General features: G+C 47.5%; 1 non-coding gene across 1 annotated transcript; it reads left to right on the top strand.

The window, feature by feature from the left end:
* The first annotated feature begins 15,360 nt into the window (after positions 1-15,360).
* On the top strand, positions 15,361-15,463 carry LOC141423648 (U6 spliceosomal RNA). Its single transcript, XR_012448486.1, has one exon. It is a non-coding gene; the product is annotated as a U6 spliceosomal RNA (small nuclear RNA).
* The last annotated feature ends 1,417 nt before the right edge of the window (positions 15,464-16,880 follow it).

Raw genomic sequence — 16,880 nt, 5'->3', positions numbered from 1 at the left:
TATGATATGATATGATATGATATGATATGACATGATATGATGCAGCTCTTTGTCCTCTTGAGCACTTTTGTCTTTAATTTCACTTTGTATATTGATAAAAAGTCACATTGTCCTCTCCCTCTTGCTTACGTCTTTGTTTCTGCTTTTGCATTTGTGTGGCACCTTAATTCTGCAGCCCCCCACTCACCTGACCTGGACATTCTCAGTCCCTGCTGCTTTTCCTGGGTGGATCTGTTTTTCCTTTCATGATGAACTGACGTTCCACTTTCTACTGTCTTTTTTCTATATCAAGATATTTGCTTATCTATAGGTTCTGCCATCCTATACCTCTCAAAATCCAAACCAACCTCTTGGCTCCTCTTATACATTGTTTACATCAGGCACCAAGATTCCCACATTTGCTGGGGACAAATGGCCCTTTGCCCTGGAGATTCTTTTCCCATGGGCAGAGCTGAGGAGTCCATATTTTAGCAACTTTCTTAGCAATTCTGACCCCAGCCACTGGGAACTCTGTGCGCTCCTGAGCCTCTTCCCTTCCACCACATGGAAAAGTGTCCTGGTATCAAGTCAGGCTGGCAGAGGAGCCATGTCACACCAAGTATCAGGGAAGGCTGCCCTTTCTGTGTTAGATGGTTTCAATTAGTTCCACTGCTCAGTGACTTGTAGCAGGAGGTGATGGATGTGCTTTTCCTAATAAAGCTTCTATATGGTACAAATGTCCCACCCATCTCTATTTAAGTGTTGTTTTGTTTATAAAATTGCAACATTGGCTTTTTTTCTCCTTTTTATATTTTTGGGTGGTGATGTTTGCTTAGGCAATGGAGAGGAAGGTTTCTGTTTCCCTTTAATTGAAATGTTCTAATGTGCAAACAGTCAAAAATTAAGCTTCAAATGCTCCTCTGTAGAATTGAGGGGTAATGACCCCAGCTGAAGATAGAAGGCGATGATCCATTTTATTGTCTAAAACCATAAGCATCTGTCACATGCAGAAGGTTCTGGGGGAGAGAAGGGCTCTCCTCTCCCTCTCCCTCCTTCCATCCTCCTTCATCTCTCTTCTCCATTTCATCTCATTGTCAAAGAGGAGAGAGGCCAAATGTTGGCAACATGGAGGAGGGCAGGTTTGTCCCCGAGGGTGGCCTCAGTGAACAAGCCTTTGAATCTTTAAAGGTCTTTGCAGGCCCCAGTCACAGAGGCGAGATGCTGTTCCACCCTGTGACCCGATGTCAGTGTGTTGACCTTCCTCCTGCTCTGGAAGATGGAGTGGATTTCCCTCACTCTCAGGGCTGAGCAGAGAGCCAAATGCAGTGCTGTGTGACATGCCCTGGGAGCTGCAGGGCACGTCCCATGCACGGGCTTGGCCCTGCTGGAACTCTGACTCCATTACCCATTAGCTGTGTGGCCTTAGCCAGCTTTTGTCGTGTTCTAAGCCAACAAAATGGGGACAATGATGGCCACTTCGGTCTCACTGCCATCAGTGATTAAACGTAATATGTGTGGTTTCCAGCACAAAACAACGCTCCTTCAAAGGGGACAGTGTGCTTCCTGCCTTGCAGGACCACGTGAATGCAAACTAAGCCAAATTCCTATCCTCATCTCATGCATCATGTAGGTTCACACTCTGGTTCAGTGAGGATATGGATTAAATCCAAGCTTTCCTCACTGCTGGCCCCCCTCCATTCACAACTAATTTGCTTGGTGACCTTGAGAAAATCAATCAGCCTCTCTGGGCTTTAGCTCTCCTCCCTCTAGAATGCCCACTGTGATAGTTAATTCTATGTGTCAACTTGGCTGGACCATCATATAGAAATACATGGGTCAAAAAATCATTTCGGATGTTCCTGTAGAGATGCTTTTGGATGAGATTAGCTCTAAATCAGTGGACTTGGAATAAAACACAGTGCCTCCCATAATGTGGGTGAGCCTCATTCAATCAGTTGAAGGCCTGAATAGAACTAAAGACTGACCTCACCTGACCAGAAGGAAATTCTACAGCTGACAGCCTTTGGACTTGACCTATGGCAACATCAACTCTTCTTGGGTCTCCAGAGTGTCAGCTTGTGGACCCAGAAGCTTGTATAATTGCATAAACCAATTCTTTAAAATCTCTATAGCCAGTCACATCCTCTGGGTCTGGTTCTTGATGGTATATGCACTCTGCCCCCCCACCCCTAAAAGTCCAGGGTATAAGGACATCTGTGCACTGGCAGACCCAGGTGTCCAAGAAGAGTTGTGGTGCTGGCCCTGTGCCACTAAGTCTGGAAGATCAGAGGGCACAAAGTTTTCTCAGCAGCAGGCAGTGTTAGCATGATGGGCCAGGGCTCAGACCTGCCTTCCTCTGAGTTTCCTGGCACCTGGCAGGACTGCTAGTGTGACAGCAAAGGAAGGAGTGTGTCTCCACCATGCAGCTCATGCTGCCCTCTGACCTTCTTCATTCCTGTTGTATTAGCCTGCTAGGGCTGCATAACAAATGACCACACAGGGGATGAAAACAAAAAAGGTGTATTCTCTCACAGGTCTGTAAGCTAGAGACCCAAAATCTGGGTGTCAGCTCCTTCTCGAGTAACTGGAGAAAGCACCAGTTCCATAGCCCCTCCTGGCCTCTGGCCTTTGCCCACCATCCTTGGCACTCCTTGGCATATAGCCACATCCTCCAACCTCTGTGTCCACCTTCACGTGGCTGCTCCCTGTGCATCTTTGTCTTCTTATAAGCACACTCATGTTGAGTTTAGGGCTTACTTCATACCACTATGACCTCATCTGCAAAGATTCTATTTGAATAAGATCATGCTGTGAGGGTCTGGACGGACATGGACTTGCATGTTTACTCTTCAATCCAATACCCCTGCAGTGAGACAGCTTGGTTCTAGGCCAAATGGAGGACAATCCTTCACCTTCCTCAGTTCCACTCATCTCTGCAGCCCTAAACTCACAGGCTGCCCTGGGGACTGGCTGGGGTTTAAAGCACTGGAGAGGACTGGTTGGAGTCTGTGTGTCTGCAACAGTCCCCTTTCTGATAGGCTTGGGAGGTGGGGTTAAAATGGCATTAGTGGTGATCCAGCTCCTTTTCATAACAGCAGAGCCAGGAGGGCCCTGCTACCCAACCCAGATGTTGGTGGCAGGGATGCCTGGCTGGAGTGGGCATGCGTGGCAAGGCCTAGAGCAAGCCTGCCTGTCCCTGTGCCCACTAGTGCTGGCTTTGAACCAGGGCCACTGGGACAAATGTATGTTCCCATCTGAATGCGAAAATGGGGGAGTTGGGCTGGGATATTAGAAACCTTCTCACTCCAGGACGTGACTCCCTTCCCTGCCCCAAGAAGCAGATACTGTGAGCCCCAGGCCCAAGTCTGCAGGTCCTTCAGCCCTGCTTGGGTCTACAGCCACAGGAGGAAAGCCAGACAGGAGGCGCAGTGGCCTCTGTGCTGCAGCTTCCAGCAGCCCACCCTGCAGGGCTTTTGGAGGACCTCCACAGGGCTGCTGGTACTGCCAGAGCAGAGAATGGGTTGCCTGAAATTCACACCCTCTGCCCCCACCAGGCACACTTAAGCAGTGACTAACAGTCTCAGGTATGGAAGCCCAGCATCCTGGCTCAGGGGTGACTTGTACTCCACAGCTCCCCTGCGTGGGACAGTGGCTTCTTTGCTTCCTTTCCTACTTTCACAACTCGCTCATTGCCCCCATGCTGCCCCTGCCCCTGCTCTCCAAATCACTTTCTTAGTAAATCATCTGCACAGGTTGTGTCAGGGGACTCAGCCTAATACACCCCATATCTGCATTGTCATTTGAATCTGCCCAATGTCAGGCAGACCTGCTGATCCCAGTCACTGGCAGCCACCCTGGAGTGTGATTTGAAAGCTCTCCCTTCTGGCCTCTGTCTGCCCTTTGAGAGTCCTTCCCCTGGAATGTGTCCCTTACTGCCCCTAAATTGGAGTGCCCGTGGGAGACCAGGCTTATTCAGCATTATTAGTGCCCCTCAGAGTGGCTTCCCAGTAAATCAGAAGCATTTGCAGCACAGAAGCTGCAGCTGCACCAGCCTGCTGTGTTGTTCCCCCAAGGAGCCCTGGGCTCAATTCTGAGGTCAGAATACCATGCCTTGGCCCTGCCCTGTCCCCATACCAGCTCACCCTGCCTGGCTCCTTCCCATATCCTGTGCTGATGGCCAGTCCTGCACTCGGCAAGATGATCCTGCACACTCAAGGTCAAAAATAACAGCAGTGATGATTGCAGAGGTGGTGATCAAGAGTGTTACCGTTTCTGACTATGCATCCTTTCCTTTCACATGGGGTTTCTGGACCCCTGCAAATGACCATGAGGTCCATGGAGGAGCTTGAATGCTGGAATTTAGGCACCCCAGATGAGAGGTAGTTTGGAATCCTGTCCTGTACCCCTCAAATGACAGTCAGAGCCCGAGGGGCTGCATTCTGCTGTGCCTTTGTGCAAATTAGGAAAGGACCCCTCTCTGGGTAGATGGCTTAGAAAATGGCACCAAGAGTACACAGCTTGCATGAAGGGAGCTGGATTTCAGCCCCACTTATCTGCCAGGCACCATTGTGCAGTGCACAGTCTAGTTAGGCCATACAGGGTAGCCTGAAGACCCCCACTACTAGTACTAGTAGTGGGTAGTAAGGAGTTTACTCTGCACCAGCCTCATGCACTATCTCATTTAACATCACACCTATCCTATGATGTAGATACAATTTGCCTCGTCCCTATTTTACAGATGAGGAAGTTGAGGCTCAGAGAAGTTAAGATATCCCCCCAAAACACACAGCACATAAGAGAACTGCCCAGGCTTGAGCTCTCACAAGCCAAAGAATCGCCTCCCTCTGTGGATGGCTCAGAGATGAGAAGGGTGGCCAAGGGCAGTGGAATCCAGTTAGCAAATTAAATCAGCAGAAAACAGGAAACATATTTGGCTGGAGTGCTATGGGGCAAGGCAGGGTGGCCAGGAGGTAAAACATTGGCCTGGGGGTCATGAGGTCCAAGTAGGCCTCTCAAGACTGCATCCTACCAGCTGCAGGCCTGGCATGCCACTCAACATCTCTGGCTTCATCATCCTCACTTGTGAGTGATCTCCAAGGCTCCTTCAGAGCTCCTGGAGCTCTGTTCCCACCAGCACCCCAAGAATGCTGCAGAGGGGCCAGAGTGACAAGCTCTCTCAGCAGGATGGATGCTGGAGGACAGGGCTGAACTCCTCATCCTCAGCCCAGCTGCTCTGTGCACCCAGCTTCTTCTTCGTGGTCATTTCTATATTGATCTAGTCTGCAGCTGTCATCCTGAGCAGATCCAATCTGATAGTCATTTGTCAAACACACACAATGGCTGAGATCAGCTGAACGGATTTATTCCAGGAGCTGGGAAGAGCCTGGGGGTGGGAGTGGAGGGAGGGAAAGTGATGCAGAGGGGTGAGAGATGGAGGGGCTGCCTGAGAATGCAGGCCTGTGGCTCATGGGGCATCATCTGTGTGTAAGTCCTGGGAGCGTGTGCCCCACTGCACAGATGAGGCCAGCGATGCAGGGAGGCAGTGTAATCTGAGCACTGTCCCACTGCAGTGAGGTGCAGGCATTCCAAACTTGGCCCAGTTTAGGCCATGCCATTTAGTCCACTGTGTACCCCGGGGCAACTGGCTATTATCATAGGAACTGCTACAGAGCACAGACCCTGGAGACGCAGAGGCCATAGCCATAAGACACCAGGGATGGGGAGGACAATGGCCAGAGGCAGGTTCTGGTTGGGACCAGGCTCCATGGTTCTTGGGCTCCTTGACTAGATCAAGGTGTAAAGGGAAGGGCGAGGGAAGGCTGTGGAGATTTTTCTTGGAGAGTCCATGTGACACCCACTCCTTAAGGGGTCTGAGGGGTTACTCATGAAATGTGGTCCCTATTTGCACTGTGACAGCCACAGTGGCCTGGGTGTGTGTGTGTGTGTGTGTGTGTTTCCTGTGCTGACCGTGTCATGCAAGGTGAGGTTGTCACTGATGAGACAGTGGATCTGACAAGAAGACTCTAGAGTTAGCTCCAGACAACTAGGTACCAAGGAATGAGGCACAGCAATGGTTTGAGATGGCAAAGTGACCTCTCAGGTACATGTGGCCACAGGAGGGAGGTCCCCAGCCCTGCCCCCCCAGTGAGCCAGCATATGTACCTCACAGGGGACTCAGGATTGAGAGAAAATGACAGCCAACTCCATGTGTCCCTGTGTTCCTGGCCAGAGAGGGGAGAAGAGAATGGTTACCTATGATTGAAGACTGGAGTGGAAATTCAAGTAGTGGACCAGACACAGTAGGGATGGAGAAAGCACAAAACCACAGATCAGTCACAGGGTGCTGGGGATGGAGACACCCATGTTGGATATTTCAAAGGGATAGTGGAGGGAAAAGTAAAGCCAGGCTGGGAACACATCTTGAGAGAAGCATTGGCCACCCTGGCCACCTGGCACAGGGGCTGGAGGGGCCAGATCCAGAGGACATTGTCTGAGAAGGCACCTGGCATTCTTCCTGGCCAAAGCTGGTTGTCCTGATTCCTGCCCCGGGTGGTCATCAGGCCATCATGGGTCAGATCACAGCTTTCACTTGGACCCCTCTGCTGGCCTCCCACCTCGGGGGTGGCTCCTCACAGGAACAGATGTTCATAGACTGGGAAAAGGAGTTCCTACTTGGTTTGTGTGCTTTGGCCTGTCCTTGTGGGCAGGTAGTGGATACAGGGTGTTAGCCAAGTCCCCTCCAGGGCTAGGACATTCATCCCCCAGCTACCAGAAACAGTACCTGCTGATGACTCTCAGCCATGTCCCACTCTGGCAATGGCCCTCAGCTGGAGAGAGCCACCTTGTCTCAGTGTACACTCCTCCTCCCATGACAGGTCCTTACAGGGACACAAAGGCCATGCACCTTCACTCCATCTCTCACATGGCCTGGGGGCTCTGTGGAGGTCCTGGCTGCGACCACATCACAACTTGGCTTCCCCTCCACTGGCTGTGCCTCCCTCACACCTGCAGGTGTTGCACCACAGGCTCTTTGCAGTCAGCCTCCATGCAAGGTTCCATGTCAGATCTGCTCCCAGGAATTGGAGCTACAACAGGGCCTACCTGGTGTGGGCACTGGGTGTGAGCCTGCTGCCCAGGAGACACCAGAGCAACCCTGTGATTGTGAGTGGAGTGTGTGAGCTCAGGTGAGGTAGGCGGGGGTGTCAACAGGCAGGTGATACTGGATGGAATTTATATGAAGTTGTTATGATGTGTGTACATAAGCATTTGTGTGAGGGTGATACCTGAGCTCGTGTGAGTGTGTGTGCATGTGTGTGTTGTATCTGTGGTTGAGTGTGTATGTGTTCAGGGTAATGGTAACATTCTTCCCCTGGCACTCTGCTCCTCTCCTGCTCACCTTTCCCCTTTCCCACAAAAGACTGTCCCCTACTATAAAGACAACCCCCAGGGAAGCCAGTGTAATGGAATGTCCAAGGGCTCCCAACAAGCCCACCTTCATGACACCCCCCCACCCTAGCCCCAGTGGTTGTCCCATTACCTCTCCCCTCCAAGCTTGGCTTCTCCCTCCTGCCCAGCCAATCCTTTCACTGTGAGATCCTGTTGGCCCCTCTGGACACCGGTAAAGATGTGGCCAGCCAGGGCCAGGAGCAGAAGGGAAAAAGTCCCTCCCCTGTCCCACCACAGCCACTGTTAGAAATTACATCTAGATCATTGTTTTAATAGCTAATATTGTTTTGTGCTAAGATTTACCTTGGAGGTAAAATAAAAATGACCAGATCATTTCATTTGGAGTTCTGCCAAGCCGGCTCCATCCCCTACTCTGGGCTCTTTCCTAGAGTCATTGATTTTTGGGATCTGAAAGCACCCGACTTTACATTGATTACTGTTAAATTTCTTCATGTTGATATTGGGCCAGCAATTCTGCCTGGGAAGAGAGTTTTGGATCATCAATCAACTATATCAAAATAACTTGTGCTTTTGAGGTTTGGATGAACAAGTCTTTTGTGCCTTCATCCAACTTTCTGGGAAAATTACCAGACAGGCTGGGCTAAGACAATGGTTTGCACTGGAAATTCATCTCTAAATCATTCCTTCCACACAAACTGCCCCATCTCCACTGATCTGAAAATACAGTCCTTCTGTCAAAAGTGGGGAAGGAAGTTAATTAGAGGAAATGACCTTGGTGAGCCTGGGTGCACCCCCAGACCTTTGCACAATCATTTTCTACACGCTCTGGGATTTCTGTCTAGCCAGACTTTCTGGCATGTTCTCTTTCCCCTTCTTTTTGGCAAAGAAAGAAGACTTTGCCCCCCTCCCAGTCTCCTTGCATTTTTCTCCTCCACAATCCTTGGAAACCCCACAGGCTTTTAGAACTCCCTTCCATATAGAATAACTGTAATTTTTCAATCATAAAGGATAACTTCAAGAGTATATTTGTTATCAATTGCTGTGTAACAAATTGTCCTTAAATTGGGTAGCTTTAAACAGCAAATCTTCCCCACCTCACAACTGCTGTGGGTGAGGAGTTGGCAGTGACTTAGCTGGGAGGCTCTGGATCAGGGTTTCATGTAGTAATAGAGGAGACACTGACCAGGGCTGTGGTGCCAGAAAGCTTGCCTGGGTCTGAAGGACCCATTTCCAAGATGGCAGGCATGGCTGTTGGCAGGGCACCTCGGCTTCTCTCACAGAGGTCTCTCCTCAGTTTGGGGCAGCAGGTCCTCCCCAGACGAGCAGGAGGCTGAGAGGACTCGCTGTCACTTCCTCCTCATTCCATTCATTTGAAACAAGTGACTGACTACATCTTAGCCCACACTCAGGGGAGGGCAATAGGCCTCGAATTTGAAGGAAAGAGTGTCCAGAAAGTGTGAGAACATATTTTTAAATCACCACAGGGAGTGAAAAGAGATGATGGAAGAACTCCACCAGGACCCGTGGGATGTGAGCCAAGTCTGTCCTACCTAGAGAACATTTGGTCACCCAAGTGCTTCATGGCCCATCAGACATTCAGGACCAGCAGTCACATTTGCAAGCCTGTTGTGACCCTCTGCATGTCCACATGCAACCAAAACAAAAGTTCACAGTGCTTCAGCTTCACCATATGCATCAGTATCCCAAATGTTCCATTCCATTCTATTTTCTTCTGTTCTACACAGTATGTTTTAAAAATATTGGTAGAACCAACTAAATTTATTTCACAGCTCACTAATTGTTAGCAACTCAGTTTGCAGAAACACACTGCTTTCCTGGGGTGTGCTTTCTGTGGGCACAGAAGCAACTTCTTTCACCATCTATTTCCAAGCTGTCCTTGGGTCAGACCCAAGTTTCTTAACCCATGTTTCTTATCTCGTCCACCCTGTGCATGTGTACACCCAATCTTGAACTCTGCTGGGTCACTGAGTCATAGAATGTGTAAGAGACTAGGCTGGGAATGACACGTGTCTTCAATACTATGTTCTTTAGACTAATCAATCATGGCACTGTCCTATTAAGCTCCCTGTGGACCTCAGCATCCTTCTTAACCCAGTGTAAAACTCTAGGTCCTAGAGACATAAAGTGGCTTTCCCAAGGTCACCCAGTTGGGTGGTTGCAGGGAGGATATTGGAAGCCAGCCCCCCTGGCTCTCAGGCCACTGCTGTCTCTGTTAAGCCAGGGTGTTCTCAGCCTTGGGTGTTTCATTCATGGTATCCTAGACCTCGCTCTCCTGGCCAGGATTCCTCCCCAGCCCATTCCTGAATTGGCCTTGCTCCTTATCAACCACCCATATGACTGCCAGGGAGTGAATGTGACCCCAGACTCTTTCTGGAGAGAACCTTACTTGGGGGCTGATTGTGGATCCAGCAGAGCTAAAGCCAGGACCACTTCATGGCCTCCCAGGTGGCAGGGATGGGGGTGGGGGGTGCCAGTTCTTCCAGGAAGCCTGGCACTGTTTCTTGGGCTCCTGTCAGCCCCTCCCACACCAAAGTCCTGTCACCCAAACTGGTCTATTTCTGGTCAATTGGGGTCAGTTTGCCTGGGGAAGCCAAGCCAGGTAGGGTTCCACATGGTATCCTGAGTGAGGCCTGCAACAGACCCAGGTCAGCCTCTGAGAGCCAGCTGAACTCAGAGTTCTCTCTCAGGGCACAGCAGCTGCAGGTGGCATCTAAGGTCGATACTTGTCAGGCATATGGCTCCTCCACCGGCAGATCTCTTTTTTCCTCCTTTTTGTCTTGCCTGTATCTTTTTAAAATATCAGGCAGGGACTGGGATGCAGTTCAATGGTAGAGTGTTTGTCTAGTGTGTGTGAGGCTCTGGATTTGAGCTCCAGCACTGCAAAATAAAATGCAGACCTGGGGTGAGATTGGACAGTGGTTTAGGGGGACCCAGTATCACCTGCCCTTTGTGTCCCAACAAGCCACATGAAATTCACAAAGGTCATGCTGCAAAACCTGAGTTTTGCAGACAGGGAAGAGTGCAGAACTTGGGATCTGAGGTAGACAGTTTCATTGCACCCCTTGTTAGCTATGTGGCCCAGGTCAGAAAGCCCCAGCTTTTCCACCTCCAAGAGTGATCCTGAAGCCTCTCTCAGATTCTCAGGCAGTGCCAGCCAAGCCCCCAGCACGGTGCCTGACTCAAAATAGCCTGGATGCTGGTTACCTTCTACCCTGATGCCCTGGGCCCTGACTTAGCCAAGTGATCTGGGTGAAGATTAAATGTCACCGAGCAGGCCTGACAGAGATTCAGAGCAGTTGAGATACGCCCTCTCCACATCCTGTTGACACTTTCTGCCAAGGCCAGTCTCATGTCTGCATTCACTAGTCCAGGAAAAGTCTCTCAGTCAAGTCCCAAGGTCCCGGCTGAGTTCAGCTCACACCAGGTCCTATAGCTGTTCTCAGTCCTCTTTGGGGGCCAGAGTCCCATCTCTGTACTGTATTGGCTGTTAATGGCTCCCAGGTGCCCCTTCTCTGAAGAATCTCTTCTTGAAACTGGTAGAGTGGCTCAAGTGATAGAGCACCTGCCTAGCAAGTGTAAGGCTCTGAGTTCAAACCCCAGTACTGCCAAAATAAATAAATAAAGTCCAAAGGAGCCAGTGGCCGAGGACGAATGAATAAGGTTTAATTTGTCCTGCTGAATCCCCTGGGGATGAGACTGCACCAAGTGACCTGCCCTGCCCTGTCTATCTCCTAACCCCTTTTCCACCTTCTCAGAGATTTCCCATTCCCCAATCTTCACCACAGCCCACTCCCCACCCACACCTTCACTCTATTCTCCTCCAGTGGACCCTGGACTCCTCTCTTTACCTCCTTCACCTCCACTCCATTGACCCTACCCACTCCCCACTCAACTCCCAGCAATGACCATTACTTCCCTCCAGCCAGCTCCCAAGTCCATGTGGACACCATGTGGCCTCCCTCCCATCTGGCCCTGCTCACTGTGCCATCTCCTGCTGGGCATCTGCACATGGCTGTCTGGCATAGGTGACAGACTCTGACTCTAAAATTAAACTCTCTTTCCCCAAACCCAGGTCCCCTTCCTGGCCGTGGCTACTATAGACGACATTCCTGTCACCAAGCTTGGCTGTGTCCTCCATGCTGCTTCTCTCCTTCTCTGCTGCCAGTCCTCACAGCTGTCTTTCACTCTCTTCTCAGAACCACCAGCCTCCTTCCCCTGCCTAGCTCATCTGTTTTGAAGCAATCTTGGCTGACTTTGCTAAGAACATGCAAGACACCATTCTTCATGTCTATGGGTTCAGTTACTCAGCAGAACAACCTTTTGAGAGAGAATTATTAATATTTTATAGATGAGGAAACCAAGGCACAAACAGATGAAATAATTCACCAAAGCCCATAAAAAGTGGTGATTCCAAGGCCAGAGGTGGTGATACAGGCATGTAATCCCAGTACTCAGATGCTGAGGAGAGAGAATCTAGAGTTCAAGGCCAGCTCCAACTATGTACTGAGACCCTGTGTCCAGAAAGACAGAAAGAAGCAACTCAGAACCACTCTGTCCATCCACAGCTGACACTGTTCCGAGGGTGCTAAGTCCCTGTGTTCCTGGTACAAGTAGTGGGGTTTCAGTGACCTGAGAAAGTCCAAGCAAACCAATGCTGATTCAATCCAATGCTAGGGTCAAGGGGACAGGTGCCAACAGCGCACCCTACAGGGATGGAACTAGAACTGAATCCCAGCAGTGCGTATCCAAGGTCCCCACCTTACCAGTGTGCTTTGCCAGTTCTGCTCACTCTGTCCATCATGTCCTCTCTTGCCCTAACTTGGAGTCACTCCTCTGCTCCAGCACCCACAGGGGCTCCAGCTGTCGACTGGCTGAAGCTCCAAGGTTTATCCTGCAGTCAAGGATACCCCAGAATGACCTCCATTCTGACAAACACCATGTCTTACCCTCCCGTCTCTATACTTCACTCCTGCTGCACCCCTGGTTGTGCTGTGTCTGTCCAGAACTGGCTGTTGGCCCTGTCTGGCTTGGTTCCAGTCCTTCCTGGGCTCCACAGGCAGCAAGGAGCACTCAGAAAGGCAATACAGCTGCCCTAAGAGCACTCACCTCTGCGGCTTAGGCACGGGTGCTGGCTAAGCCCTGGCCCCAGTTGCTGGTTCTCTGGGCATTGAACCCCCACCCTGCACCTGCTAGGTGACCTTGGATGGGTCTAAACCTCAACTTACTCATCCATGAAATGGAAAAATAACACTATTGCCGTCGAGTGGTTGCGGTGGGAATTACATGAGAAAACACAGGTGAAGGGCTGAGATAAGAACATGTGTTCCCACATTAAATGGTGACCATTTTAGGAGGGCAAGAGCTGTCCCCTTGGCCAGGCCATGCACCCCATGAGGGGGGACACTGCTTATTGACTTGTCCTCCCTTAATCCTTGTTATAGCACTTTCATGAAGCTACAGATGAATCATATTAAAATGTCAATTACACCATACAAACTATCCCCTTCTTTTCCCCTCCCCCCAAAAAACCTCCCAGTATGTGTTCACTGCAACTAGGATATACCCAGAGCTTCATGCTGTCCTGCAAGACCCAGCAAGAACCTCTCCACCTTCACTCCTCACCCCGCCCCATGGCTTCCTGCACAGCAGCCCCAGTCTCCTTACTGCTCCCAATCACACAGGCTCCTACCACAGGGCCTTTGCCCCTGCAGTTCCCTTGGCCTGGAGTGGGCTCTGGATACACCATGACCTCTTCCCTGTGTATTCAGGTATGTGCTCTCATGTCACTGTGCAGGAAAGCCTCTGAATGCCCTGTCACACCAGCTGCTCCCCACTGAGCCTTCTTTTGTTTGCCTGGAAATAGCACCTCCTCCTCTTCTTCCTTTCTCCTCCTCTTCCTTCTCCTTCCTACTACATTTTGCTTCCTGATATTTACCACTTAACGCTGTTCTATTTATTTCCTTTTTTGATTTATTGGCTTTCTCTGCTGACAAAATTTAAACTCCCTAATGACAGAGATTCAAGACGGTTTTTCACTACTGCAAAACATGACAGGCCCACAAAAATATTGGCTGAATGAGTGAATGAAAGAATGAATGGATGAGTGAATTGAGCAAACGTTCCAGTACTATGTTGAATATTAGTATGTATAGTGGGCACCCTTGTCTCATTCCTGATTTTAGAGGAAATGGTTTCAGTTTTTCACCATTAAGTATGATGTTGGCTGTAGGTTAGTCGTATATAGCCTTTACAATGTTGATGTCCTCAAACAGCTTGTGCCTTCTTGGATCCCTTTCTGCTGTCATCCATTGTTAGTGCATAGGACCTCTACTGGTGTGACATAATGCAGGTGAGAGGAAGTGTTCTGTAATCCTAGGATAAAACTCCCAATCTTGGGGTGGCTCTTGTCCATTATCTGTGACCTTTACATGGTTTTGACATGGATGGTAAGTTAGGACTCTAGAGAGTGTCACTGAGCAAATGGTCTTTTACCAGGTCAGATAGGGCTCTGGTCAAGTCACTATTTCCATTAGCTATGACAAGCACTGGACATTTATACCAAATGCTCTCCTCTCCTGTCTTCCTGTCAGAAATATGAGGTGATTTTGGATAGTAGGATCATGGCTCTGGGAGGTGAAATGAAAGGAAGTCTTGGGCCACACTAGACTGTAGCCCAGAAGTTTCTCATTCCCATGCTAGTCCACACTCATATTCCAGTTGTTTTTCATCACATATATTAAATAATTTTATATATATGTATATATATATATATAATCCAATTTAAAAAATTAAAATTTGAGTATTTCAACCAGTTCATGCTCAAGCAGCTTCTGGCTTCTGATTTGTGACTCCAGACTCCTCTGTTTGCTCAATATTTGGGTTGGAGAAATGTCAGTTGTCACAGGGGTTCAAGAAAATTTTCTGAAATCAAGCACAAGAAATTGGCTCTTGTGTAGCAACAACGTAGCTCCCTGAGAGGCTGTAATCAAAAGGATCAGAGTTCAAAGCCAGTCCAGACAAATAGTTTACCAGACTTCAACTCCAAAGTAACTGGAACAAAACGTGTGAGTATAGTGGCTCATGTGATAGAGCATCTGCTTTGCACCTGTGAAGGCCTGAGATCAAACCTGAGTCCCACCAAAAAAGGTTACTCATTATACTTTTCAGATTTTTCTTTTAAGGATTAGTGTGATGACTTCTTCACTTGTCAGAGCTAAACTGGCAGGGGAGGTTTAAATATTTCAAATTATTTAAGCCATACAAAACCCCCATGAGATAGGTAAAATTATTGGCTCCTTACACTCAAGGAAACCAAAGCATAGATAAATCATTTCCCTTTCCCTTGGTCTCAAAGTTCATGTTAGAATTGAGATTTGAATTGAATCATAGGCTCTAGAGTCTGCTCTCTTCAAAGTTTTGCCTTGAAGTCTTTGAGAGAAGCCATGAACTGATACGACAACTCTTTAATGGTCATGTACGCAACAAAATAGAGAGCCAAGATTTCAGTCAGTTTTCTGTCTCCATCATCTGCTCAGCTCTTCCAACATTCATCACAGCAATGACAGGTGATCTAATGGGCCACACATTTAGTGCATTCTGGAATGTGTGGACACTCAGTATCATATAAGCTTCAAATTTCTCAGCACTAAATTTAATACATCATTTTTGAATGAATGAGGTGATAGATCACAAACATTATAAAAAACTGCTTGGTGAACATCCTCTAACAAGAGTGAAGTGGATCACAGTTTCATATAGGGAATAAAGATAAAGAATGAAGTAGGACATAGTTATGAATGTCTGTGTGGGAAGTCTCAAGCAGAAATTAGGGTAATATAATGTCCAACATTCCCGGAAATTGTGATCTATCACCTCATTCATTCAAAAATGATGTATTACATTTAGCAAAGTATTACAAAAGAAAGTCTGGAAATGGGCAAAATTTTAGAAAATGTACCCAATTCAGCAGCACAGATGCTAAAATTAGAATGACATAGAACTAGCAAGACCACTGCACAAGGATGACACGCAAATTCATGAAGTATTCCATATTCTTTCTTAGTCATAAAGAAAAATTGTGGATTTGTGGGAAGAGAGATGGAATTGGAGATCATCATCATGTTGATTAAGACAAGCCAAACTCAAAGAGACAATATTTTGCAGGTTCTTACTCATTTGTGGAACCTAGTTGTAAAATGATGATGATGATGATGATGATGATATAATAATAACAATAATAGCCATGGATCATGAATGTGAAAGTGGGTTGCTCTGGAAAAGTCAACATACAGATATTGGGGAGAGGAAAGGATGTCAAGGAGTTAGGAGTACTGAAGTATGCTATGTGTATATACATTAGACAGTATAATGAAACCCACAAAGCACTGTTTGAAAAATGGGGAGAGGAGAGAGGGGCAAAAGGAAATATAATGCAGATAGTGAACTTGTTCAATGTACTCTGTATACATGTATAGAATTCCCACAATAAAACTCCACATGTTATTAATGTGTGCTATTTCAAAAATAGTATAAAAGTATTTTTTAAAAAAATTCTGAATGTCTAAGTAAGAGAATAACAAATAAGACTTTTGATTTAAATGAACTGGAGAAGCATAATTCTGGTATTGGTGCCATAGTCAATTGAATGCATTCAGCTTCCAAGGCTCAAAATAAATTTGCTACTAGCGATATCATTTCCACAGATAAATATTTTCCCTCTATATGATGGGTCTGTCAGAATGAATATTGTTCATTTTGTATAAATAATTGATTCCTAGTGTCTTTTCTCTTCTTGGAGATGGAACTATAATGAATTCAGAGAAAGAGAGAGACTGAGAGAGACAGAGAGAGAGAGATATGAAAACATGAAAAATGTGAAAGGAAGAAAAATAGTAAATGAATAAAAAGGTTCTATGAGTTTTTCCACTATGCATCAGTATGAAATATTGCACATCTTATATCCATGCAAGAAAGTTCACAGTTGACTGTATTTGCCTTTCCATGGACAAAAGTGTTTCATTGCATACATTTATGATGTGATAATTTTAATAGGAAAGACTGAGAGCCAGGTTTTATCAGTTTCTCTCCTATTGTTTTCTAATGTGTTTGCTCCTACTCTTTTAAACATGGAAACATCTACTTTAATGTGGTCATCAATTTCTTATGAGCTAACATTTCAGAGAAATATGCCAAGGCTTATGTTCAGAGCTGATGACAAAGTTTTGCTTTCTGAAATGAAATTTATAAGATGGAAGCAGAGCTGTTACTCTTTCCAGAAATCTTCTGTTCACAGGACAGAGAGAATACAATCATGTGCCCAAATTAAAAGATAAATGTTACTTTTGGACAAGTGAGACTTTGTGTAGGAGGACTTTGAATAAGTTAGCATCAACATGAACATTTTTAGTAGATTAATTCAGACTTAACTACAATATCATTGAATCTGCAGGTCATGGTGTTCAGGCCTGACAAGA

Source organism: Castor canadensis, chromosome 5 (assembly GCF_047511655.1).
Source record: "Castor canadensis chromosome 5, mCasCan1.hap1v2, whole genome shotgun sequence".
In the NCBI taxonomy this organism is placed as follows: domain Eukaryota; kingdom Metazoa; phylum Chordata; class Mammalia; order Rodentia; family Castoridae; genus Castor; species Castor canadensis.
Note: the sequence above shows the minus strand (reverse complement) of the source record. Positions and strands in the feature narration are given on the sequence as shown.